Genomic DNA, 26,160 nt, shown 5'->3' with positions numbered 1-26,160 from the left:
GAAGTGTCTGGAATTTTCTGCCTCCCTGCCCTGGTCTCAGTCTGTCTGGGGGCACAATAGGCTAGGGTGACGTCCTTTGTGTGTGAGCTGGGCCATTACCTTTGAAGTGCAAGTGGTGTGGTAAGTGATAGCCCCCCATTGTGCTGGAGATGGCCCATCCTGCCAACTCCCAGACCATCTATTGTGATGCTGTCTAAAAGGAATACACAAACACTAACTGTCAACTACACCGAGTCATATGACCCATGCTGCAACCACCGAATGATTACGGCAATAAAATGCCAGATTTTTTAAAAGTCGCATTTTCAGAACTGTGGGCCCGATTCACAGAACTAACTTAAGATAAAATCCTAAACTTACTACCATTTTGGTATTCACAGAAGGCACTTACTCATTTTGGTATTCACAGAAGGCACTTACTCATTTCGGTATTCACAGAAGTTAGGAGTCCTAACTTTAGGACTCCTAATGCCTTCTGTGAATATCGAAAGTCTTAAAATTAGGATTTTTCTCAATTTAGTAGTAGTAAAGTTAGGACTCCTAACTTTACTACTACTAAACTGAGAAAAATCCAAATTTTAAGACTTTCGGTATTCACAGAAGGCATTTAGGAGTCCTAAAGTTAGGAGTTCTAACTTCTGTGAATACCGAAATGAGTAAGTGTCTTCTGTGAATACCAAAATGAGTCAGTGCCTTCTGTGAATACGAAAATGGTAGTAAGTTTAGGATTTTGTCTTAAGTTAGTTCTGTGAATCGGCCCCTGTGACTCTAAATCCAACTTTACCATTAAAGGGGGTTTTAAATTACAATTCATCAGACACCAATGAAAGTATTCCTACTTGCTCCCTAACAAAAGTTATCACTTATTAAATGTAATGAGGTAATCCAATGTAACCCTATGGGAGAAGTAGGCTTTTCATTAGTGAAAGACACATTTGAGAGTTTTTCACTAACAGGACAAGTAAAACTTAAAATTACATGCCCAACTTTTTAAATACCATGTTCCATGCCCAATGGGCTGTTTAGGGCCAACCCTAGGTGTGACTGAACAGTATTTAAAAGAAAGGATTAGGCCTAGGAAAATGTTTATTTTGCCAGGTCGTACTGGCAGTTTAAAACTTTGCACACAAGCTGCAATTGCAGGCCTGAGACAGGTTTGAAAACACTACTTAAGGCTACTTAATTGGTTGGGACAATCAGTGATGCAAGCCCAATAGTAGTATTTAATTTACAGGCCCCGGGTACATGTAGTACCCCTGTACTAGGAACTGACAATAAATTAAATGTGGCAGTTGGTTGTAACCCAATTTCACCACATTTAAAGGAGAGAACACAAGCGCTTTGCACTCGTTAGCAGTCCTATAAGCCAAACAAAACTGTTTCAGAAAATAAGAGGGTTAAGGCAAAAGGTTTGAGGATGACCCTGCAGAGAGGGCCAAGGCCAACAGTTTCTCAATAGACTGTTGTCTTATGTTGCACATTTTCATACATTTCCGCCCATAAACTGATGCTCAAGCACGGTGCCCTGGGCCTCATCAGTTATATCATCTACTATGTTTTTAGGCACCGATTTTTCTTTCTCTATCGGTCAACCTTCATGCATTTCATTTGCACGTACAGCTGTATCAATTGCTAAAAAGAAGTTATTTTCCTCTTAGTAACTTTCCTCATTAAAAAATGGCTCAGTATTGAAGTTTGTTTCCGCTCTCCCTGGAAACCTCTGTAAATGTTTGCTTTATTAACTTGCAGCTTTTGACCACACTTCTTTTTAAGGAAATTAACAAGTGTATCTAAACATTTATTTCTGTCTAGAAACTTTATCTGTTGAATTATCGCTTTTCTCCTTCTTACAGTTTCCATTTCCTCATAATATTCAAGGCTACTCTACTATGGAAACGGAATTCATACAAACATTCTGAAACAGGCTAATGCAATCACATTCCATTGATAAATCAATTTAACCCTTTCATGCTACAAAGCATGAAACCAATTCACAAAAGTGAGCTTTGAAAAATATCAGTCAATGAGAAAGGTGATGATTTTGGGGTCCCTCCTAACCTAGGGGGAGGACCAAGCAGGTGCCTTGAACACAAAGCGCATATCATGCTCAATGATTGTGGTGGTCCCATCCTCCTAGGACCACCCCAAGCAAAGTTATGGGCAAAAATACAATTCCAACCAAGGGCCCAGCAAAGCATTATGGGGTGAGATTCTAGAGTTTAGTGGTTGGGTTGGGATTGTATTTTTACCCCATAACTGTGCTTGGGATGGTCCTAGGAGGATGGGACCACCACCAATCATTCAGCAGGATGTGCTCTTTGTGTACAAGGCATCTGCTTGTTTCTCTCCCTAGGTTAGTGAGGACATCAAAATCATCACCACTCTCACTGCTTGCTGTATTTTCATTTTTACATTTGTGAGATGATTATATACATTTTAGCACGTAATAATAGAGTTACTTGTCGTTTTACCAAGGGTATGTGAGGTTTCTGTTGTATTTATTGTGGTGAGATGGAATGGAGTTGCGGAGTGGTATGCAGGAGTTTTTGATCAATTCTGCAGAATTCCAGATTCCGGTGCTCCGTCAACTACGCCCACCCTTAATTTCCGCTAGGCTACGTGCTCAGGCAGCTCCTCATCTATCTGCTTGATGCCCTGAAGGGAGACATTTGCAGTGTGCACAAACTTCATTTAGAAAATTATAAAAGCTTTGTTTGTTCAAGCTGATAAACCTCCCATTTTTCTTTTATTTCAACTATGATGAATGAAATAGTGAAACAAAGTGCAGGAAAAAACGGCAGCATAGCTAGTATCAAGAAGGAAAACCAGCTTCAGATGTATTCATTTCTGGAATTACCACTACATTTTCCTAGATGCTTAAGAATTAAGTTCGACCATAAAAACAAAATTGTTCATGTGTCAATTGTTTTTATAATAAACAGTTTGAGTCTTTTCAAATAGTGCCCTCTCCTGCATACGTATTATGTTTTTTTAAATGTATTTATTTATTTTATTTTATTTATGAGATTTTGTGTACATACAATACAGGCGAGAGTTGTTATTTGGGCTACCCGCCTCTGAGAATACAAGGTATAGAGTTAGTGGCATACATCTCGGCATTACCCCTTGACTGGTTATAAGTTGATGGTAGGATACAGGATAGAAAGGAGGAGAAGAGAGTTACGAATAAGTGTAGGAAAAGGAAAGGACAGGAAAAAATCAGACATTACAGTTCGGTTTGACAGTGCTGATTTTAGCCTACACTGCTGTGAACTTTGGGGTATACCCCCATTCCGCTGCCCGTTATCTTATGGTGTCTCATATGGGATTAGGTTCTTGTCCAGAGTTTCCCACAGGTTCCTAGAGGAGACTTTCCAAGGCGAGTAGCGTAGGGCCAGGCTGTCCGCTCCTCTTGGTTGGGTGACCCAGTTGAGCCACCCTTTGTATGTCACTTTAGAGAAGTCCTTCCAGTTCGTCAGCACCAGCTTGACTGCCGTGGTTAGCAGTAAGTCCATTAGCTCTCTATCCCCCTCTGTGGGGAGATCAGTTCGGATGAATGCTGTGGTGAAAGAAGCGAAGTCTCTTATCATTTTGCATTTTAATGATTTGTCTATGAAGTCAAACAGCCCATCCCAGAACCCCTTGAGTATCAGGCACAGAAATATGAGGTGTTCTAGGTCCCCTTTGTCCATGTTGCAGTTCCAGCATGTTGGGCTGTCCCTGAGACACAATTTGTGTAGGCGGTCTGGGGTCCAGAATGTTTTGTGGAGCAACCAGAGTTTAGTTTGTGCTAGCACTGGAGTGATCTTATTGCGAGTGGCGGATGACCATAAGGTGTTCCACTCTCGGTCGCTTAGGGGGGGTTATGTACGGTTATCCCAGTATTCCTTTGTTTTGTTGTTGATTTTGGACTTTAGTGGGCTATGGGTTTTATAAAGGAGTGAAGCTTGGTGTCCTAATTTGTTTATGTTTGTTACGTACTGGAAGATTGATGGGAGGCTGTCTGCTATTTTGGATTTTGTTAGGGCTGTTTTGAACTTTAGGAATCTCTAAAGGTCTATTTCTTCTAGATGGTGGGAGGCTTTCAGTTCTGCGAATGTCAGTGGTGAGGAGCCCTTTTCTAATTGGTAGGGGTGTGAGATGCCCTTCTCTATCCATGTGTCGAATTTGAGGCTTACCCCCTTGTATTTTATATTGCTGTTTGCCCACAGTGCTTCTGATTTGGATCCCTTAATGCTGACCTCCATTTTTTTGTCTAATGTTAGGGGCGTAATCTTGGTGTTTTTCAGTATTGTGTTGCTAGCGTGTGGGTGTGCATTGGCAGTGAGTAGAGCTAGTGGGTTTAGGTTATTCAGTATGGCCTTTTCTACCTGCAGCCACAGCGGTGTGTACCCCGGTGTTTACTCGATCCATTGCGTGCCTTGCTTAGCCAGGAAAGCCAGTTGGAAGACTTTAAAATCTGCTAAATTCACTCCCCCTTGAGTCTTTAGCCGTCTTAGTTTCTTCATGCTAATCCTTGCCTTTTTATCCCGCCATCGGAATTTGGTGCACATTTTACCTATTTTCTGGTGAAACTCCTCTGTTAGTAGGATTGGGAGCATGCTTGTTAGGTAGTTCACCAGTGGGGTGATCATCATTTTTAGCATCTCGATTCTCCCCCACCATGTCATGAATTTTGGTGACCAGGCTTCTAATTGTTTCTTGATTTTATCTATTAGCAGTTTCTCTTTGTGTCTTAATGTGGAAATCAGGTCTGTGCCGAAGAAGATACCGAGATACTTGATGTGCCCTGTCTGCCACGTCAGCCCCGATTCCCCCAGTACTTCCCTAGAGCAGAGTATATTTAAGGGTTTACATTCTTACTTTTCGTTGTACAATTTGTAGCCTGATAGTTCAGCATATTCTCTTATTGTGGAGATTAGTGCTTCTATTGAGGTCTTTGGTTGTTGTGTCATTATCAGTATGTCATCAGCGTATGCTGCCACCTTTATTGTTGTTTGGTTGATAACCACCCCTTTTATGCTATCATTGAGTTTTATGTCCTGGAGTAGCGGCTCTAGGGCTAGAAGGAAGAGTGCGGGTGAGAGCGGGCATCCTTGTCTCGTTCCTTATCGTGATACGAGCTGTCGGGGACTGATACAGGGCCATTGTCATCCTAATGTAGTCTTCTCCTAGGTTAAATGTGTGCATGCATTGCTCTAGGAAGGCCCATGATACTTTATCGAAGGCCTTCTAAGCGTCTAGTGCAATGGCTACTGCTGGGAATGGTCTTACTGATGCTTGTTCTAGTATGTGGCATAGGACGCGCGTGTTGTCGTTGGCCATTCAACCTCTCATGAAGCCCACTTGGGTGTTGCTTATTAGTTTTGGCAGAACCCTGTGTTTTTAAGTAAAATGTCTTTACGCCTTATTAATATACCGAGGACAAAGGGGTAGTTAGAAGGAAAGGTGATACTTCCAACCTAGCCAAATCAAACCATGGGGGAGGTGGTGGGGAAATGTAGGTTTATTTTGTTGCACCAGTGCTTCAATTGTATTAGAATAATAATATGCCCAGGTCCAACATAGGTTTTTAGGTCTCGTGACCTTAAATGCGCGCAAGCGCAGTGAGGAACGAGAATTCAAGCGCTCAAAATGCTCATGAAACCACCAGCTTTTTGCTGGCGTTTTCATGCAGGTCATGTGAACCACGTGTTCAAACATGAACGCGCATTAGCCTCCCTACATTTGCCGCACAGCACATCAAAGGGCTTCGCCCAGCGTGCGCTCTGCGGCTTCTCGGCTTCTCCTCCCCTAACTTCCTTGCATTTCTCCGCCCCCTCCCCAGCCAGCTTCCCCCAGGCCGTGTTCCCTCATCCCTTGCACCCCCTCCAATGATCGTACGTCACGACCAGAAGATTTGTTTTTTTAGAACAACTTCGTACAGCTCCTGCCTTGACTTTTCTTGCAAGCTAAGCGCCGCATACAACCCTTATTCACTAATATTGACGCACAAAAAAACGCCCGCTTTTCAAATCCTTGCCGTCTTATTTTCTTTTCCGTATGTGATTCACAATGCTTTTATTCATGATTTGCTTACCGGCCCTCCCTTTCACACGCTGAGCGCCCGCATGCAATCTTTATTCGTTGATACCGACTGCCCTCGCTGGGACTTAGCCATGTGGGTTTTTCTTTTGTTGTTTATATTTTCCCTGTATATGACTCATTACGCCTAAACTTAATATATGCTTACCGGCAATGTTGTTCGGTTCAGCGCTTGCCTTTTTATTTTTGCCCATATCCAATGATTTCACCAACATAGAGAAGTACTTAATTCTCTGACCAGGCTCTTTGTATCCCATGCTAAGCCATTCACATCAGGTTCACAATGCGACCTACTCCACTGCGCCTTTCTTCATGCATATACAAACGAGGTCCGACTACACGGTACGGTTTAACGGCTCAATAAGCGCTCGGGCTGAACCCAACGGCTTAGTTAAAACCAAGACACTGGAAAAAAAGAGGGAGGAGATTGCCAAAAGATTATTTTTCTTTCTGTTAAACTCCCCCACCCCCTCCTGCGCAGTCGGCAGTCTCTCGCCTTCTTCCGATGCTGATGAAGGGGGCGGAAAATAAAACAAGCATTGGCATTGCCAATAGGTCTTGCTTGTGGGACCTTATAAGTATTTAGTTTTGCAGCACAATATCCGATTATGCAACAAGGATATTGTGCTGCAAAACTAAATACTTATAAGGTCCCACAAGCGAGACCTATTGGCAATGCCAATGCTTGTTATAAGGCTGGTACCACCTCTGCCACTATCAACACTGCTCCCTGCTGGTGATGCATACCAAATGCAGCTTTGCCAAATCACCTCAATAATTTACCTGCTCTCACCTAGAGGCATACAGCTTTGTGAGAAGGTGTTGGAACCGACTGCTGTGGCCTGAACAAATCACCTTTGCAGCAGGGGTGAACTTAAAACATGTACATTTATTTAGTGCCTCACTCTGGCGACAGTCTAGTTCTAATGGGTGGGAACTGAAGCCAAAAGAGGTGAGGTGATTTTCCTCGGATTATACAATGAGGTGAAGATGGGGTACACGACTTAAAATAACACAAATCAATTGGAAAAATCATGAGGATGGAAGGAAGGAGTTGAGTAAATGCATCCCAGCAGTTATCTTTGATTTTTGGAGACTACAACCTTGTATGTGCATTTTAAATGTCTTTTGTTTATAATTATTTTTCCAACTGTCTGTAAAGCACCCACTTACATTTATAGCAGCTCGTTTGCCTTTGGATATCTTTGCGGATGCACTGTGCAATGCTGCCTGGGTCCGACTCCTTCCACTTTAAATGTGCGTGTGCACTTTTGTAAGAATTATATGTTTGAATGAACTTTGTGTTAATGGCAGTAGGGACTGAGGCAGAAGCAAAAAAAGGCAGCGACTCCAAGCCTTAAGACGATGCATGCTGTGTGCACAGCGCATATGTATGCCACCTTTGGAACTCTCTGCATAATGCCAAGACCTGAGATCTAGGTAAAGACAAAGAAGCAGATTTACAAAGCTGTGAGGCAATGCAGTGTGGAAACCTAAGTTGCTGTGCAGCGTTGCATCAAAGGGTAAGAGAAAAACAGCTCCATATCTACTAAGATATGGCACTATTCTTCTGTACCTCAGTGCTGGTGCACTTTGCACCAACTCATATACCCAGACACCATGCTTGATTAAATGTTTTTTGTAAATTCTTATTACAAAATCCATCACAAAATGTCTGCCTGTGTGTGCACAAGCACAGACAGGCATTTGAAATGTTTTATGAATAAAGTTTTACAGAAACCATTGAAGGATGGCCCCCATCACATGTGCATGTGCCAAGTCGAAAGCCATGAAGAAGAGGACTATTTTCTGAATCGGTGGCAACATTTTGCTTTGGCATAATGCTGTCACTCACAGAGAAAGAAGCCAGTGGCTGATATGGCAACACAAGAATGTTGTAGTGAGATGAAGAAAAGAGTGAAAGGCACTATGACAGCCCAATGAATGAATAGGGCTGACTGAAAGTCCCAGTAAATAACAATATATTGATAGATATGTTTTGATTAAAATGAAAAGGCTGTGGCTAACACCAGATCGAAAAAGCAACACAAAAAAATAATTGGCTTCTTAGAATCTTTCCATATTGTGCCATTTCATAGAAACAGATCTACAGCCCCTTTTACTGTTGTTGACCATGCAGGCATATCCCTAAAAACTACACTCCTACTCATAGTCCTGGTTCCTCACACAGCGGAGACTTTTTCTCTGGAAGAACAGGGTGTGTGATTAGGTGTGATAAGAAGGTCCTCTCTAGTGACTCCTCAGCACAAAGTAGAAGCTATGTGTAGAAGGATTTAGTAAACACTATGGGGCATATTATCAAGTAAGGGCGTTACATTATCGCCGCTTTTATCGGCAGGAAACTGCCGATAAAGCGGCGATAATGGGCTTGATAATATGCTCTTGAATTTCAATCGAAGCCCATGTTAGATGTGTTCACATCTAACATGGGCTTCGATTGGATTTCATAGAGCATATTATCAAGCCCATTATTGCCGCTTTATCGGCAGTTTCCTGCCGATAAAAGCGGCGATAATGTAACGCCCTTACTTGATAATATGCCCCTAGGTCCTCTGTTATAACATTATAACAGAGTGTAAAATCTCTATAATAGAGTTTTATGCCAGAGTGGCTGCTTTTCTTACAACTATATGCAGGCCGAATGCTTTGGTTATATGACAATATGGCATCTCTGCGGAAACCTCTCTAAAGGATGAAGGCTGGTTGTGAAATGCTTTCGTGCGTAACTCACTTCTCTGTGGAACAAGGTGTATGATTGGGTTTGCTAAGAGCACCCTCTCGAGGGACACCTCAGCACAGAGTAAAAGATATGTTTAGAAAGTTTTAGAGAAACACTAGGCCCTGTTTTATCACATTTTAACAGGGTGCAAATACTCTATGGTAAAGTTTGATGAAAGACTTGCTCCATTTCTTACAACATTATACAGGGTTAATGCTTGGGTTTTGTGACAACATGGCGTCTCCGCTGAGAACTCTCTACAGGGTGAAGGCTGTGTGTGAAAGGTTTTTAGTAAGGAACTCGCCACTCTGCAAAGTCCTTGTATTTGGGTGAATTGGGTGTATGGTTGGGTGCGCTAAGAGCATCCTCTAGAGTGACTTCTCTGCACAAATTCTCTTTGGTAAATCTTAAAGAAAGATTGGGTACTTTTTTAACAACTTCATACATGCTTCAGTTTTTTGACAGTATGGTCTCTCTACTGAGACCTCTCTACTGGTTAAGTGCTGGGTGTGAAAGTCTCTATTGAACTCACTTCTCTGCAAACACCTGTTCTCTGAGTGAACAGGGTATTTCATTTGGTTTGATAACACCACCCTCTCTAGTGACATATGATTGTATGAAACATGATACCAACATATGAGACCAATAATCTAACTACTGCTAAAACTGTACTATACATTTTGTTTTAAATCAGCTTATTTACAATATGGAACAAGTTATTACAGTGGAGATGTAATACATCTTTAACTTCCAAATGCGTATTTAGTCACTAGAATGCTTCGACAATACATCAACAACTCCTGGAAGACATCTACAGCTCAATACTAAAACCACTGAATAACTACATATGAATACAATACCATACCACACATATGCTAAACTAAGATTCAGTAGCAAAGTCTGTTCTTTGCTATATGGCACTTATTTTTGTTATAATTATCCAATTTTAACAGCAACAAACACAATGAAATGAATACAAATGACAAATAGGAACGTTTCATTACCTCCAAAACACAAAGAAGTCTCTTTTCTTTTGAATATCCATATTTTCTTAATATTCCTAATATAATTAGATTTTTAATTATTTAAATTCTGCCAATCACATTTTAAATGTGACAAATAATCATCACTCCCTTAATAACCACATAGTGTGTTTAAAAAAATGGTATAAATCTTAACTCACAAACTCCATCAATTAACTACAGTATAGGTTTGTAGTACCTGCAAAAGAAGCTGTATCTTCAAAGTAGCTGAGTAGACTAATTTATTTTACTGCCAAATCAAATCACCTGTGCTGAGCATAAGCCAAAGAGATTACACCTGCTACTCCTCCACAACAACAAGGGCAATCTCCGCTATCTTTGTTTATAGAAGAGATATACGTATCTGAACCTCCAAGTCTTGAAGCCAATCACATCGTAGTTATTTTTTAATCATGTAGTGGGCATGTCAATTATTTGTTGGCCTCAGTCTTCCATTCTTGACACAGCAAATCTATCTCTGCCACACTACATGTACTACATTTACCAGAAGCCACTGTAATCAGCTTTCTACACTTTTATCTTAACATATTTCTCAACCAGAAGAATGTGTAGTAGATTTAGTTTATTTTGTGGTTGTTTTATACATTTTATGATACTAGTGCAGTCCTGATTGATAATTTGTGTTAGTCGTCACCATTGGATCTCAAGGGACTCTAAAGGGATTGTGAAAACACTTCATGGCAGTCTAGGCATTTCCTTGCAACTCCTGATAGAGTCCTGCAGTATCATACGGAACCCAGACTGTAAGGTGTACTGGCAGAAGCTTGCAACAGACTCCCACATGACTCTCATGGAGCGCGTTATTAATTTATAAAACAGCAACTATAATTAGCAAAAATATAGACACACACTTTTTTGTCTTTATAAACTACACTGCCACACTACATTTACCATAAGCCACTGTAATCAGCTTTCTATACTTTTATCTTAACATATATCTCAACCAGAAGAATGTGTAGTAGATTTAGTTTATTTTGTGGTTGTTTTATACATTTTATGATACTAGTGCAGTCCTGATTGATAATTTGTGTTAGTCGTCACCATTGGATCTCAAGGGACTCTAAAGGGATTGTGAAAACACTTCATGGCAGTCTAGGCATTTCCTTGCAACTCCTGATAGAGTCCTGCAGTATCATACGGAACCCAGACTGTAAGGTGTACTGGCAGAAGCTTGCAACAGACTCCCACATGACTCTCATAGAGCGCGTTATTAATTTATAAAACAGCAACTATAATTAGCAAAAATATAGACACACACTTTTTTGTCTTTATAAACTACACTGCCACACTACATTTACCATAAGCCACTGTAATCAGCTTTCTATACTTTTATCTTAACATATATCTCAACCAGAAGAATGTGTAGTAGATTTAGTTTATTGTGTGGTTGTTTTATACACTTTATCACACTAGTGCAGTCCTGATTAATAATTTTTGTTAGTCGTCTCTATTGGATCTCATGGGACTCTAAAGGGATTGTGAAAACACTTCATGGCAGTCTAGGCATTTCCTTGCAACTCCTGATAGAGTCCTGCAGTATCATACAGAACCCAGACTGTAAGCTGTACTTGCAGAAGCTTGCAACAGGCTCCCACAAGACTCTCATAGAGCGCGTTAATAATTGATAAAACTATAATTAGCAAAAATATAGACACACACTTTTTTGTCTTTATAAACTACACTGACTATATTTTTAGTACATACATTCAGTGTGTTGATTTTTATACCAGTTTCAATATACTTTCACAAACAGTGCAGCGCACTATATTTAACTTTCAAGGTTATTTTTTCCTGCTTAAACTATCATCTATAATATAAAAAATATATAACCTAGACAAACATATACATGCAAGACAGACTACACGCTAACCCCTCTTACACTCCTGCAACCAATAGCACACTCCTTTAGAAAACATTCTTTAACCGATCAGTAAACACCATACAAACAACAGTTTTTCACAGCCTAACCCACTGTTTTAATTGATCACAATCTAACAATAGCATGTTTACTTTTTCTACCATCCCTTTTTTACCCTCTGTTCAAACTCCATGTTCATCCAGAATTTTACTAATTCTGCTGCACACTCCTGTGGTGGCACTGATCTCCATACTGGATCATGGTTCACCTCTAGATTGTGGGAGACAGGTCTATCCACAGGGTTAGAGATTATGTCATAAAGTGTGGTATTGACAGAGATCTTGGATTTTCTAAGTTGGACTCACTTGGATTGGTCACAGTGGTATGAAATGACATCAATTGTTACCTGTGGTTGAGAGCATTTTGAATTGTGAGCACCCAGACCTCATGTTAGTGCAGTGTGGTGGCAATGATTTAAGCACAATTACAGGGATTGGACTTAAATTCCGAATGAAGGAGACCTTTTCTCAGTCTCTCTTTCCACAAACAGCCTTTGTATATTCCAATATATGTAAGTCAAAAATCGCAATAATCAGAACACTTTTGTCCTAAAATGAGAAATCCTGGAGACATGTTAATAAAACAATTTCTGTATTCCTCCATGACCATGGTATAGACTTTATTTTCACAATATCATCTGTTTTGATATGCCAGGTCTCTACAGGCAAGATGGTGTGCAATTCACTGCAGACGAAAACAGGACCCACCTTAATAATGTTAAGGAATATATATACAATTCTACATATAAGTGTTCTTTACACACTATAAACATAACAGCTCTTTTTACAGCAGCCCTACTTGCACATTATCTGACTGTTTTATTTTAAAACTACCATTAAAAAAAAAGAATTGCACCCACAGGAGACAGGTGGGAGCGGGAACACCCTTATATATTTGTCCTACTTTACATGAGTCTCGCCATCTCATACATGCCATCTACAGTAACTGGCAGAAAACTGTGCAATACACAATATGAGAAGGGAGTGGCCTCTCTGCAAAGAGTTCTCTCCAGCGCAAGAGACATGCATAGTAGGGAGTCTGATGAGACTATAATCAAAGCTGAGACCCCTCCCTAGGACAGCAGATGGGTGTAGTAGGATGTCAGGAGGGACTGACACCTTCACTAACACCCCTCCCCTAGGCGACAAGTGTACTTAGTATGGTGTGAGAAGAGACTGACCATTTTGCTGAGACCCCTCCCTAGGGTGATAGTCATGCATTGTAAGGTGTGAGACAAGACTGGCCCTTCTGCATAGGCCTCTCATAGACATCAGGTGTATGTAGAAAAGTGTAGGAAGGAACTGCCTCTCCACTGAGACCACTCTCTTGATGACAGGTGTGCATAGTAAGGTGTGGAGAAGGACTGGCCTCTCCTCTGAGACCCCTCTCTTAGACAATGGATGTGTGTAGTTTGGTGTAAGGAGGGACTGGTCTCTCCTCTTAGACCTATCTCTTGGATGACAGGTGGGCGTAGTAGGGTGTGGGGTGGGGCTAGCCTCTTGTCTGAGATCTTTATCTTGGAAAATGGAGGGTGTGTAGTAGGGTGTGGGAAAGGATTGATTGCTTCACTGAGACATCTCTCTTGAATGACGGGTGTGCGAAGGGACTGGCGTCTCCGTGGAGACCTCACTCTAGGATGATGGATGTATATATTAGAGTGTGGGGAAAGACCTCTCGCTTGGATTATGGATGTGCATAGTAGGGTGTGGTGAGAGACTGGCCACTATGCTGAGACTTCTCATTGGATCATGCATGTGTGTGTATAAGGGTGAGCGGAGGAGCTGACCTCTCCAAAGAGACCTCTATGTTGAAGGATGGGTGTGCAAAGTAAGCTGTTGGGAGGGGTTAGCCTCTCCACTGAGACCTCTCTTGGATGACCGGTGTCTGTGGTACGGTGTGTGGTGGTACTGACCTATCTACTGAGACTTAGATCATGGTGTGCCTAGGAGAGTGGGAAGAGGGACTGGCTTCTCCGCTGATACCTCTCTTGGATGATGGGTGTGCGTAGTGGAGTATGCGGAGGGACCAACCTTTCAGCTGAGACCTCTCTTGGATTTCAGGTGTGCATAGTATTGTATAAAGGGGGACTGGCCTCTCGCTGAGACCTCCCTTGGATGATGGATGTACCATTTAGAGTGTGGTGAGAAAATGGCATCTCCACTTAGACCACTGTCCTGGAATTACCTTTATCTTCGATCATGGGTGTGTGTAGTAGAGTGCAGTAAGGGATTGGTCTCTCAGCTGAGAACCCTCTCTTGGATAATGGGTATGTGTAGGACCATGTGCAGAGTGTCTGACATCTCAGCTGAGACCTCTTTTTTGGACAACAAGTGTGCCTAGTAGGATGTAGAGAGGGAGTGGCCTCTTCACTGAGACCTCTCTCTTTTAATGACAGATACTTGTAATAGGGTGTGGGGAAGGACTGGCCTCTCTGCTGAGAACCCTCTCTTGGATCACAGCTGGGCGTAGTTGAGTTTGGGGTGAGAATAGCCTCCCCAATGAGACCTCTCTCTTGGATTCCAGGTGTGCATAGTAGAGTGCGGAGAGGGACTGGCATCTACGCAGAGACCTCTCTCTTGGATGACGGCTGTGGGTAGTACATTGTTGGGAGTGACTGGCTTCTCACCTCAGACCTCTCTGTTGGATCACTGGTGTGTGTAGTAGGACGCATGGAGGCACGGACCTATCTGCGGACACCTCTCTCTTGAATGACGGGCTTGCATGGTAGTGTGTGGAGAGGGACTGGCCTCTCAGCTGAAACTTCTCTTAGACAATAGGTGAGCTTAGTAGGGTGTGAGGTGGGACAGACCTCGCCACTGAGACTGCTCTCTTGGATCACAGCTTCACAAAGTAGAGAATGGAGTAGGTTTGGCCTCTCCTTAGAGACCTCTCTCTTGGATGATGGGTGTGCATAGTAGGAGGTGCAAAGGGACTGGCCACTCCCCCAAGACCTGGTTATCATAAGTGTACATACTATGATGCGGGAGGGACTGGCCTCTCTGCTGAAACCTCTCTCTTGGATAAAAAGCGTGTATAATAGGGTATGGGGAGGGAATGGTCTCTCCCCTAACACCTGTCTCTTGGATGGCGGTTGTGCGTAGTATGGTGTGACAAGGGACTGTCCTCTGCTGAGACCTCTTTCTTGGATGACGGGTGTGCATAGTACACTGTAGGGAAGGACTGGCCTCTCCCCTGACACCTCTCTCCTAGTTGATAGATGTGCGTAGTATGGTGTGGGGAGGGTCTGAATACCCCTTTAAATCTTTTGTGATTACAAAATTGTTTTTTTAAAGGAATTTACAGTTACCTTCATTACACTACTATAATGCCTAATAGACCGCCTCTCAATTACTAGGGGAACAGAATGCCTTTACCCTGGCCCCTCATATAGCCTTTTATGATCATTTGTACAACACCAACAATTTACCCCCTTATTCAGTAATGGTGGTCATTTAATGTCTGAATCTCAAGTCAGTCAATCAGAGCGCTCGCTCCCGTGGGACTCACAAGAGACAGAGAAAAAGGACTTTCGGCCAATCAGATGGCTTAATTTTTTCATCTGCACGACTGCAGGTCTGTCACAAGACTCTTGTGAACCCAACCATCCAGAAACACAAATATTTTTGAAGTTTAGTTCTTAAAAACTACTAATCTAGCTTCCTGACAAAATGTGGTGTAATTCTGTCTATGGAAAATGCATGGGAAAATTTGGTTTTAGGACCCCTCCTTTTTCTTGACGAACACTTCACCCCAAAACTTTCCAGGAAGGAGCTGAGGTAGATGAATATGTTTTTTGGAAAGTTTTGTGAAAATTCGGCAAACGGGTCCAAAGTTATTAGCAAACCAAAAATGCTCTTCTGATGGAAAGGGAGACCAAACTATAACTACCCATACATATACTTTAATGCACAAAATGCTGTTGTATATAACCCTATAAATCACATGGAAAAATGAAATAAAATATGGGAAATATTGAAATGTTTCACTATAGCGTATGATATATGAATTTCATTATCATAATGACTAATCTACTCAGTAGAGTGTTAATGTTATCGCAACTACTTATTTGTTATGTGCCATGGCAAAGAAAATTATGTGACAGGATTATTTAAATTATGTGGTAAAAATGGCAAATGTGCATAATATTATTTTGATCATGTTCTATGTTCCTATACTTTACAAAAAAAAATCTTATTCCCTGAGCCTTTTTGGATACTGCCGGAGCTTTTTAGAAAAAGGTTTACGACTGATGTATATAATTGATTTGATTGTACTACATAATATAATTTTTAGTTTTGATTTGTATTAATATTAATCATTTATAAATATTACATATTTTTATTAAATCATTTTAACACCTTGCCTGCAGCGCCGATTCTCCCCCGGTGCTGAACATTTCAATGGTGGGTGTGGTCATGACCGAACGGTTCCGTCAGGAGCACAGCGCAACCGATGCTCATGACGGAACCGTTCCATCATAAGCACCGAAGGGGTTAATACTTACTGTGCTTTCCTGCTGTGTAAATTCCCTTGAGATTTAGTGACTTGACGTAATTGTTCAAAAACATACCTGTGATGAAGTGACTTGCAATGCCGTAGCAGTACAGTTCTCCTGTGTTGTGGGTGCAATGTTGAGGTTTTCATTTAACAGTAGGGCTATAAGGGGGAAGGTTTATGGGGCAGAAGTTAATCCATAAATTTAGGGATAAGGGTATCAATCTGACTTGCATATTTCATAGAGCACCAGGATAGGTCATGGCTGTGGAAGACAGTGATCTAAAAAGATTACAAGATAATTTCAAAGATGTGTTTAGTGAGAAGGTAGGCTTAATAAAGGAGTGTAGGCTAAATGTACTGAGATGTGATTAGCAGTAAGATGTCACAAATTGCACGTAAACTTTTTGTTTTGTGAACCCAGTCTATGTATGTACTAATAGGTCAGTTCAAAAAGTAAGGAACTTTAACTTTAATTTAAGTTTATTATGTGGGTCACTAATTGTGGCTCCCTCTGATTGGCTAGTGGTAGTTTGCAAGGGACAACAGACCACCATCCCTGTAAGAATATTTCAAAATAGATTTTTTTAAAGGAGCCAGAGTTTCTTAAAGGTATCAGCGCTGTTTAAAAAAAGTTATTCCATTTTGAAAAACTTTAGCTAGAGTAGGCAGTGGTCCCCTGTGTTTGAAGTCGTTACTTAGCAGATCTCCACTACTTCTTTATAAGTGTGGTTTTATATCATAAAGAAATACGCGTGAGTATGAGTCTGTTCACCTCTTACTGCCAGCCCTCTGATCAACCAAAAGGAGATCAAAATGCCAGGAAATGCCAGGAAATTAAAAGTTCAAACATAACCTAGTCAACAGCATCAAAAAGCTTAGGCCCACCTGTGGAGAGGTGTAGTGCAGCGGCCAGGGCAGCTGACTTTTGGAGCACAGGGTTCAATCCTCAGCTCAGCACCTTGTGACTCTGGGCAATACCTCAGTTAATTTCCACGAGGGCCCCCAGCAGCTTGAGACCCTTAAGGGTGAGTAGTTCGTGCTTTACAAATATGAATTTATAAGAATAAACTGCTTGATCACTAGAATGACTTAGCTGGTGTTGAAGCTGCAGATAGGGTCCTTGCAGAGATGAGTAAGGAGCTACATAGTTAGGAGGTGGCAACTTCTTTATACCATTCTAGGGCCTTGATACAACCACAATAGCATTGCTTCATGGTTTCTCCAACTCCAATTAACTACCAACTTACCACTGCTTAATCACCCAGCGATCCATCTATCATAACCTTATCTCATCAACCAGTCACCATTCCATGCATGTCCATGCGTACACAGACATGCCACGTTATTGCATCATGTACCTTCCTTACAAACAGGACAAATGCCACACAGACACCACCATAACTTTAAGCACTACAAAACATCATTTGTGTAACCATAACTTAAAATTAACATAGCAAAACCTTACCTTTACTACATGATGAAGCCTGATCCCGGAGCACACACCGGTGTAACAAAACATAAATAAATTACTATAGGTTTACCATATATTACCATAGGTGCTGGAAGTAGGCATTATATGGGTGCTGCAGCACCCTCAACATAATCATGCTGGAGTTCAGAAGGTGAATGAGCAATAAAGATTCCTTTAAATTTCGTTTTTATCTTGTTGCATTTACTGTGCTTTCAAAGGCAGAAATCAAAAGTCAGGCTATGTCACATTACATCTTATTTTTTCATTAGAGAGATTGGTGTTTACTTTTCTTTCTCTGACTGTTAAGTTAGAGGAATTTGTGAAGTAAACCATCTAAAAATCTTTCATGGGTACATGGAGCATGAAAGGATGTAGGACGTTGATTTTTCCCTATCTCACAATTTATTTATTTATTTTATTTATTTAGATTTGTAATGCACCTTATCACCCAGGGGTCTCTAAGCGCTTACAACAACATTTAAATTAACTGTAAAAAAACCTGCAAATATTTCAAACTATAACAGCAGTTAGGAATGCACAAGTTATTCACATTTCACCCATTTTATATGATCAGTACAAATCAAGACCCTATACTTGGTAATGTGTAAATGATACATATTTGCTACATTTCCACACATTATCATTTGTGCGCTATATAGTTTTATCAGTAATACAGCATATCAGTGCAACTTTTGTGGCTATTTCTATGGAAAATGTGCTATCTGTACATTACCAAGCGATGTCACACCATGCTTTAGTACTATATTTGCTTCAGTGTTCTCCAAAATTCACCCCAGCCTACATACCACATCCTTACCATTTGCCTGCTGAATGGACATGGCTTATTTTGTTCTTTGTCTGATGCTTGGCTATTTTGCAATGCCAGTGACTTCAGTGATGTAATATTGATGGCATCACCCCCACCCTGAAAATTGATCCAGCACCACTATCTGGCACACAAATGCAAAAAGAATGGTAGACACTACCAGACTTGCAAATCTTGAAATCCTCTTGCAACAGGATTCTCATGTTCCCGGCACTGGCAGTGCCCAGGGGATATAAGGCCAGATGCATCAACACACCGTTTTGCGATTCCATAATTGCAAATTGTTGCGATTCGCAATTAGGAAATCACAAAACAGCATGCATGAAAGTGTGTTGAACACTTTCTGCGAGTCCTAGGGGATCGCAAATGACCTATCTCATGATATTAATGAGGTAGCTCGCAATTTGCAACCCCGTAGGAATCTAAAAAATCACAGGGATGGTGGCCTGCTGAGCTCAGCAGACCACCATGTGTTTGCTATTAAATAAAGCAAATTGTTTTTGTAAAGCAGCTCTTATTCCTTAAAAAACGGCATGCTTTACATAAAGAAAAATTCTAAGTTTTCCTACCATTTTTTAAGAGCAGGCAGTGGTACATGGGACCACTGCTTGCTCTTAAATAATGCTTTCACAAACATTCACAAATGGGAAGGGTCCCATTTGTGAATGGGTTACCGCCTACTTGAAGTAGGTGTTAAAATGCAAATGTTTTGCGACCGCTTTTCGGTCACAAAACATTCATGCATACGATGCGATTCGGTATTAGGAAGGGACTCCCTAAGCAAGCCCCTTCCTAATACCAAATCTCAGACACATTTTGAGATTCGGTAACAGGTTACCGAATTGCAAAATAGGGTTTGCTGCATCTGAAAAGCATTTTTTGCATTCGCAAACGGGCCGATTCTGCGTTTTGGCCCATTGCAAAGATAAAAATGCTTGATGCATGTGCCCCATACTTCTTACACCATAGAGCATTGGGTACTAGTGGTAACAATTATCGTGCCTCATATAGAAGCCACTGAGCAAATTGTGGGAAAATTGTCGGTTGGGAGAAAAGCCAAGTATAATGGAGGCGCTGTAATGGTTAGAGCACCCTACTACCAAAGGTGCAGAAACACACTGACAGAAAATCAATGTGTGAAGCATAATTCATACATAAAACCAAAGTACTCTCCATTGTATTAGAACAGGAAGTGTAATGTCCAGACAATACGGACTTCTTAACAAACACAGGGGCATATTATCAAGACTCGACGATAAAATATCGCCGCTTTATCGTGAGGAAACTGCTGATAAAGTGGCGATAATGGGCTTGATAATATGCTCTATGGAATTACAATCAAAGCTCATGTTAAATGTCCTTCACATCTAACATGAGCTTTGATTGGATTTTCAATTAGGGAAATTTTAAAGTCCATTATCGGCACTTTATCGGCAGTTTCCTGCCGATAAAGCTTGATAATATGCCCCACAGTTTCTTATTTATTTTAACACATATGTAAAGATGTGGTTAACAAATACATGTAATTATTACATATGGTTAGTGAATTTTTAATCTTCAGAAGTAATGGATGTCTTAGAAAGAGACAGAAGATAGATGTAAAGACAAATAGAAAGATGAGCCAAGATTTTGTGAACAGGAAACCATGTTGGGTGCAAAAGCCAAAAGATTTCTAAAAGAATTGAAAAAGAGAAAATCGCAGTATACAATGAAGTACAGTTCTGTGAGAAGTTTAGAAACTTCAAAAGAGAATCAGACACCCAGTGTTGTCTACTATGAAGAGCAAGACACTCAGGAAGGAACCTTCACTCTGATATATAAAAAAAACATAGATGATAAAAGAAATTAAAATGATGTAGACCAATACAGAAGAGTCTCGATAACATAAGTGGACATAAGCTCAATGTGCAAGTCAATAACCCACCTCGAGAAAAGAGAGTAAAGATAACAGCATCCAAACTGTTGTCCACAGCGGGCTACAATAATAAGTCCTGTCGGAAAGTCTTTTCGGAGGCCACAGAGCTGCGTCTAGATGGAGTAGTTCAATATTCAAAAAATGATAGGGGTCAGGAAAAGGAAAGTGCGTAGCTATCAGTAGATATGAAACACATGTTCAAATAACACAAATACTTACTTATCAGATTCTGAGTGATGGTATCAGCCAAGACCTGGAACCAGCTACCGGCAGATATCAGACACGCCCCCTCCCTGAACACCTTCAGGAAGACCGTCAAGAACTGGCTCTTCAGCTAACAGCTCTGAATCTCCCCCCCCCCCCTCCCGCCCCTGTCCTGGGGCCCTCAAGGGTGAGTAAGGCGCTTACTATTCCCCTAATTGATTGATTGTATCCAGTCATAAATCATAGAACCTCGTTTGTTATAATCACTCAAAAGTATTACAAGGTTAAACCAGGTTTGGTCACACTGCTTTGACAGGTTCTAAATCAAGTGGAAAAGTAGAAAATATGCCACATGTCATACAACAACAAAAGGTTGTAAGAGCTACCAGAGAAAGTAAGACATAATAGACATAGGAAGAGGCAGGAACTACATTTTAGTACTATCTGGGTTTGTAGGTAAAATGTTCCACAATACCAAGTAATGTATTGACAAGATGTTCTGTAACATTCGTGTCAATTAATTACAGTCCTGAAAAAGGTTTTAGAAGAAGGAGAACTTAATAAGTAAAACTTAATAACGTGATATACTTCTAACATAAACACAACACCATATGACAGGAGACTCGCCTCCCACTCCCAAATCCCAGAAGCTGTACATTATATGTAGATTTCAAATAATAATAATAATAATAATCCACATTTGTAAAGCGCGAACATTCACCTGTAAGGGTCTCTAGGCGCTGGGGGCCGTCAGGAAGATTAAGCAAGCTATTGCCCAAAGTTTGGTGCTGGGCTAATCTGCTGCCGGCACCGGGGATCGAACGGGTGCCGGGGATCGAACCATGAGCCCCCGGGTTCCGGAGTCACCCCGGCCGTTGTGCCACACCTCTTCCACAAATCAAGCAGATACCATTCTTCACTTCCCCAAGCTACCAAATATGCTGTTGTGTACATGCCCAGACGTGGATCACGTACACACTGTGTCACTTGGACCAAGCTATTCCTGGCTGATGAGCCCTAACTGGGGCAAAACTGATTCCTGGATCGCCTATGTTCTGGTTCAGGGAGAACTTGGCTGCCAGTTCAGGCTGGACTGTATTCGTTAGCTCAGGATCAAAAATGATTTGCATTGAATGGGTCCAAACTGAGGTGGCATAGTGTGAAAAATAACAATGGACTGGGACGCGCCCAGAGTTATTACCAGTGACTGAGATTAAAGCAACCATTCTATTCATCACATTTTCTATATTTTAATATGTCGCTCTAAGTGGGATGGGTATGCCCAGGCGTGGGTCCCGCGCACACTGTGTCACTGAAAACAAGTTATATCTGCATGATTAGTCCTAACTAGGGCAAAACTGGTCCAGGGTTGCTTTTGTGCTGGTTCAGGGAGGACTTGCCCTGGCAGTTTGGGCTAGACTGTTACAGTGGAGCAGGGTCAAGACTGATTTCGATATGGCTGGGTCTAAACTGAGGTGGCATGGTGGGAAAAATAACGATGCACTGGGGTGCGGCCTATGTAATTACCAATGGCTGAGATTAATTCAAACAATCTATCCATCACTTTTTGTATACTTTTGTTATGTACAACAGGGCCACCGTAAGCAATCCAAAACACCACCAAGGAAGGAAGGGTACAATGTTCTTCCCCAAATCCATCTTACTACTATTTAATCTCCTTGCATCCAAGTCTCTTATCAACTTCCATGTCTATACTTTGAACCACTCATCACTCTTTTCATGGGACTTTCTTATCTGACTCTGAAATATCTTTGGTGCCCCAGGCTCATACATGCTGCATCTTCAGTAGTGGGCTAAGGACCAGTCTTTAATGATCACCCTCAAGCTTTCCATTAACCGCAGGTGGGTCCAACATGCACACCCTATCTGAAAATAACAGAGGAGGGGGGGCTGCTCCTTTCACCAAGGGGTTCAACTATGATAATCACCAAGAACAAATATAAAAAGAATTTGCGCTCTAGGATGGGGGTATTGAGTACTTTTGGAAGCATGGTGGGCTTGTATATACATTTACAGCACTGTTTTATTAACTTATATCTCCATGTAATCCATAGACTATTTCTTTTTGTTATTTCCATAGATACATTCTCCATTTGTTTTACTGTATATCACCCATTCTGTTGATTGTTGGATGGGTGTGTATAGTACCAGCTGCTTTCTTTGTTTTTTGGTGTTTGCAGATTTATATGGCCCACCTACTACTTTTGGTAGTGAGGCACTATCTTCTCACATATCATAAACCCGGTTGGGGAGAAACTCCTCTGCACAAATGTTTCTGTTCTTTTCTTGTTGTAACTATGCTTGCCAATACTGAACCAAATCTTACCCCAAGAGAGCTTGTTGCGGAAACTTGTGTTGTAGATGAGCAAGCACCCCGAAACTGGCTAAACCTTTACACACCTTTATCCATACCGGCAATGGGGGTTTGAACTATGGTTGCTATACTTAACTACAGTGAACTTTGAACTCAGATACATTACAATGACCACATGAAACTTCCAGGGAACTTCCTGGATTTGTGTGGAGTACCCAATGCATAGCCGCCAAGTCATCCAAGTCATGTGTAATACTTCCTGCAAGGTCTGTCTTTTAAGCGACTACCACTTTGCAAGCTATGCTTTTTATATGTACTCATAAAATGGTTTAATGAAAATTTTAGTTTAAAGCCCACCAACCTGTCAAGTCAGTGGAGGCCTTTGTTGCTACTGGCACAGGACTACAGATTGGCGCCTTGCTATTTGATGAATAACAATATGTTGATATTTCCAACTCATCAATCGCTTTTGGATTTCAGCAACAAACCCCTAGAAAATGTTTTTCTTGCTGAAGAAATGGAAAGATGTCTGTGATGCATAGGGAGTTTTCTCCCTGGGAGTCACGGACAAATTTACATTTTACTGCCTGGGACCACCATGCCCTGACTGAGGTGGTCTATGGCTTCAACGACAGAAACCCAGCAGTTCCTCACCTGTAAATGGTGCAATTGTGGGAACTCAGTTTTGAAGGGCCCGGAACAACATCAGTTCAGAGTTGTGCTAACTTTCAGCTGAACTCTAAATCACCCACTAAATGTTGTGAGATATAAAGCCAGGACTAGCAGAAAGTGACATGAATCACACCTCAATATCATCTCATACACCGACGACACCCAGCTGATCCTCTCCCTCACCAAGGCCCCCACCACTGCCAAAACCAACCTCCACGAAGGAACAAAGGCCGCCGCCGAATGGATGAAGAACAGCCGCCTGAAACTGAACTCAGACAAGACGGAGGTCCTCATCCTCGGCTCCACACCCTCCGCCTGGGACGACTCCTGATAGCCAGCCACACTGGGAGCTACACCGACACCAACCAACCATGCACGCAACCTGGGGGTTCATCTTTGACTCATCGCTATGAATGACCAGCAAGTCAACGCCGTCTTGTCCTCCTGCTTCATCACCCTCTACATGCTCCGCAAGATCTACAGATGGTTCCTCACCGGAGCCAGGAGGACGGTCACCCAGGTAATCATCAGCAACAGACTGGACTACGGCAACGCCCTCTACGCGGGAAACACGGACAAACTCCAAAAATGACTACAACGCATACAGAACACCTCCGCATGCCTTATCCTCGACATTCCCCGCCACAGCCACATCACAGCCCACCTGAGAGACCTGCACTGGTTCCCCATCAACAATAGGGTCACCTTCAAGCTCCTCACCCACGCGCACAAGGCACTCCACAACACCGGACCAGCATACGTCAACAAACGACTCACCTTCTACACCCCAAACTGCCAGCTTCGCTCTGCTGACCTCGCCACTGTACCCCGCATTCACAGAACGACCGCCGGCAGCAGATCATACTCCCACCTCGGCTCGGGATATGGAACATCCTCCCCGTGCACCTGCGGCAGACCCAGGACCTGCTGACCTTCAGGAGACATCTCAAGACCTGGCTATTTGAGCAGTAGCAGCACCACCCCCCCCCCAGCGCCTTGATACACTCACAGGTACGTAGTGCGCTTTACAAATATTGATTGATTACATGGATCCAGCACACCACACCATACCATCCAATCAGTGTCTGTGGACAACCCAATAGGGAAACCCATGTATCATGTGGGCACTGGACTTAGAACTATTGCCAACCCCTTGTGGAGAGTGTACAACAGGCACCACAGTAGATGAGATGCTGTGGCCTGATGACCGATGATCAGTTGTATGATGAAGTGGGCAAATCATGATCCATACACCATTTGGCTGCTATTATTATAATGCACTGCTGCTTCTCTCTTGCAATATATGTGTGCTTGTGGAGTCGGTTTCTTTTGGTCAGTTTGCAATTTCAATTTAATTATGCATAGAAATTGTTAAGCAAAATGGGGCAATATGGTATGTTATGGTATGCTACGGTATGGTTTGGCATAATATGGTGAGAATATTTATATAGCAATTATTACCATGATGAGATACTAAAGCACTAATCTGATATGTTGCACTCTACAGTTGTTGGTTTAGTAATGCATCCAGTTGTATTGTCATACTGCTTCAAACAACCGTCATGCAATAGTGATAGGCTTCTGATGGAGTTATGTTCTACAGTTCTTAATAGATGTAAGTTATAACACATTATTTAATTGAGCTTTAAAGGATGCTTCACATCATTAGCAAGTTCATCATGCACATACAGATTACACAAGCCATGCTGTTTATAGTACAATATATGGTTGACATTACATCGGCAGAGGCTTATCTACACCTTTTGTTCTGGAGGGTTATTCTTTGGATTAGATACTTATGGGTATTCTCACCACAGTGATTTTTTCATGCATAACAAGACTATAGTTATAGTCTTGCTCGTCATATCATTCTCATGCTGTTCATACACAAATAATCTAGCTTTTAGTTCTGGATGTTAGGTTCTATGAGCATTATTAGACTTTACAGCACTTGGAGGACATGATTAGACATGTACTTGCTTCCATTGTGCATCTATGTACCTCCAAGTACTTGGATCTGTGTGTCTCTTACTTTTCTCCTGAAAAAGCATATCCAATGCACTCTCCTATTGGTCATCCTGTACCTCTATCAATATCTTTAACGTACAAAAGACTAACCTCCTTTATGCATCTATATACTTTCAATGTACTTATGGATCTATATATTTATCACTTTCTTCTAATTTGGCATTTCCAATGCACTACCCTATTTCTCACCCTATACTTCTCTCAATATATCTTCTAACCCAACTTTCTGACTCATCTCAAACTTCTTTCTACTACTCTTTCCAAAGCACTACCATATCTCTCACCCTATACATCTATCAATATATCCTCTAGTTCCACTCTCCCATTTATCCCAAACCCCATACCACTACTATAATCCCTAAAATAACCCTTTCCAGACTCTTTCCTAATCTACCCCTCCTTGCATCATCTGACACCTCTTTTACTA

The sequence above is a fragment of the Lissotriton helveticus genome, chromosome 1_2 (genome assembly GCF_964261635.1).
Source record: "Lissotriton helveticus chromosome 1_2, aLisHel1.1, whole genome shotgun sequence".
Classification (NCBI taxonomy): Eukaryota; Metazoa; Chordata; class Amphibia; order Caudata; family Salamandridae; genus Lissotriton; species Lissotriton helveticus.
This window is presented reverse-complemented; position numbering follows the sequence as displayed.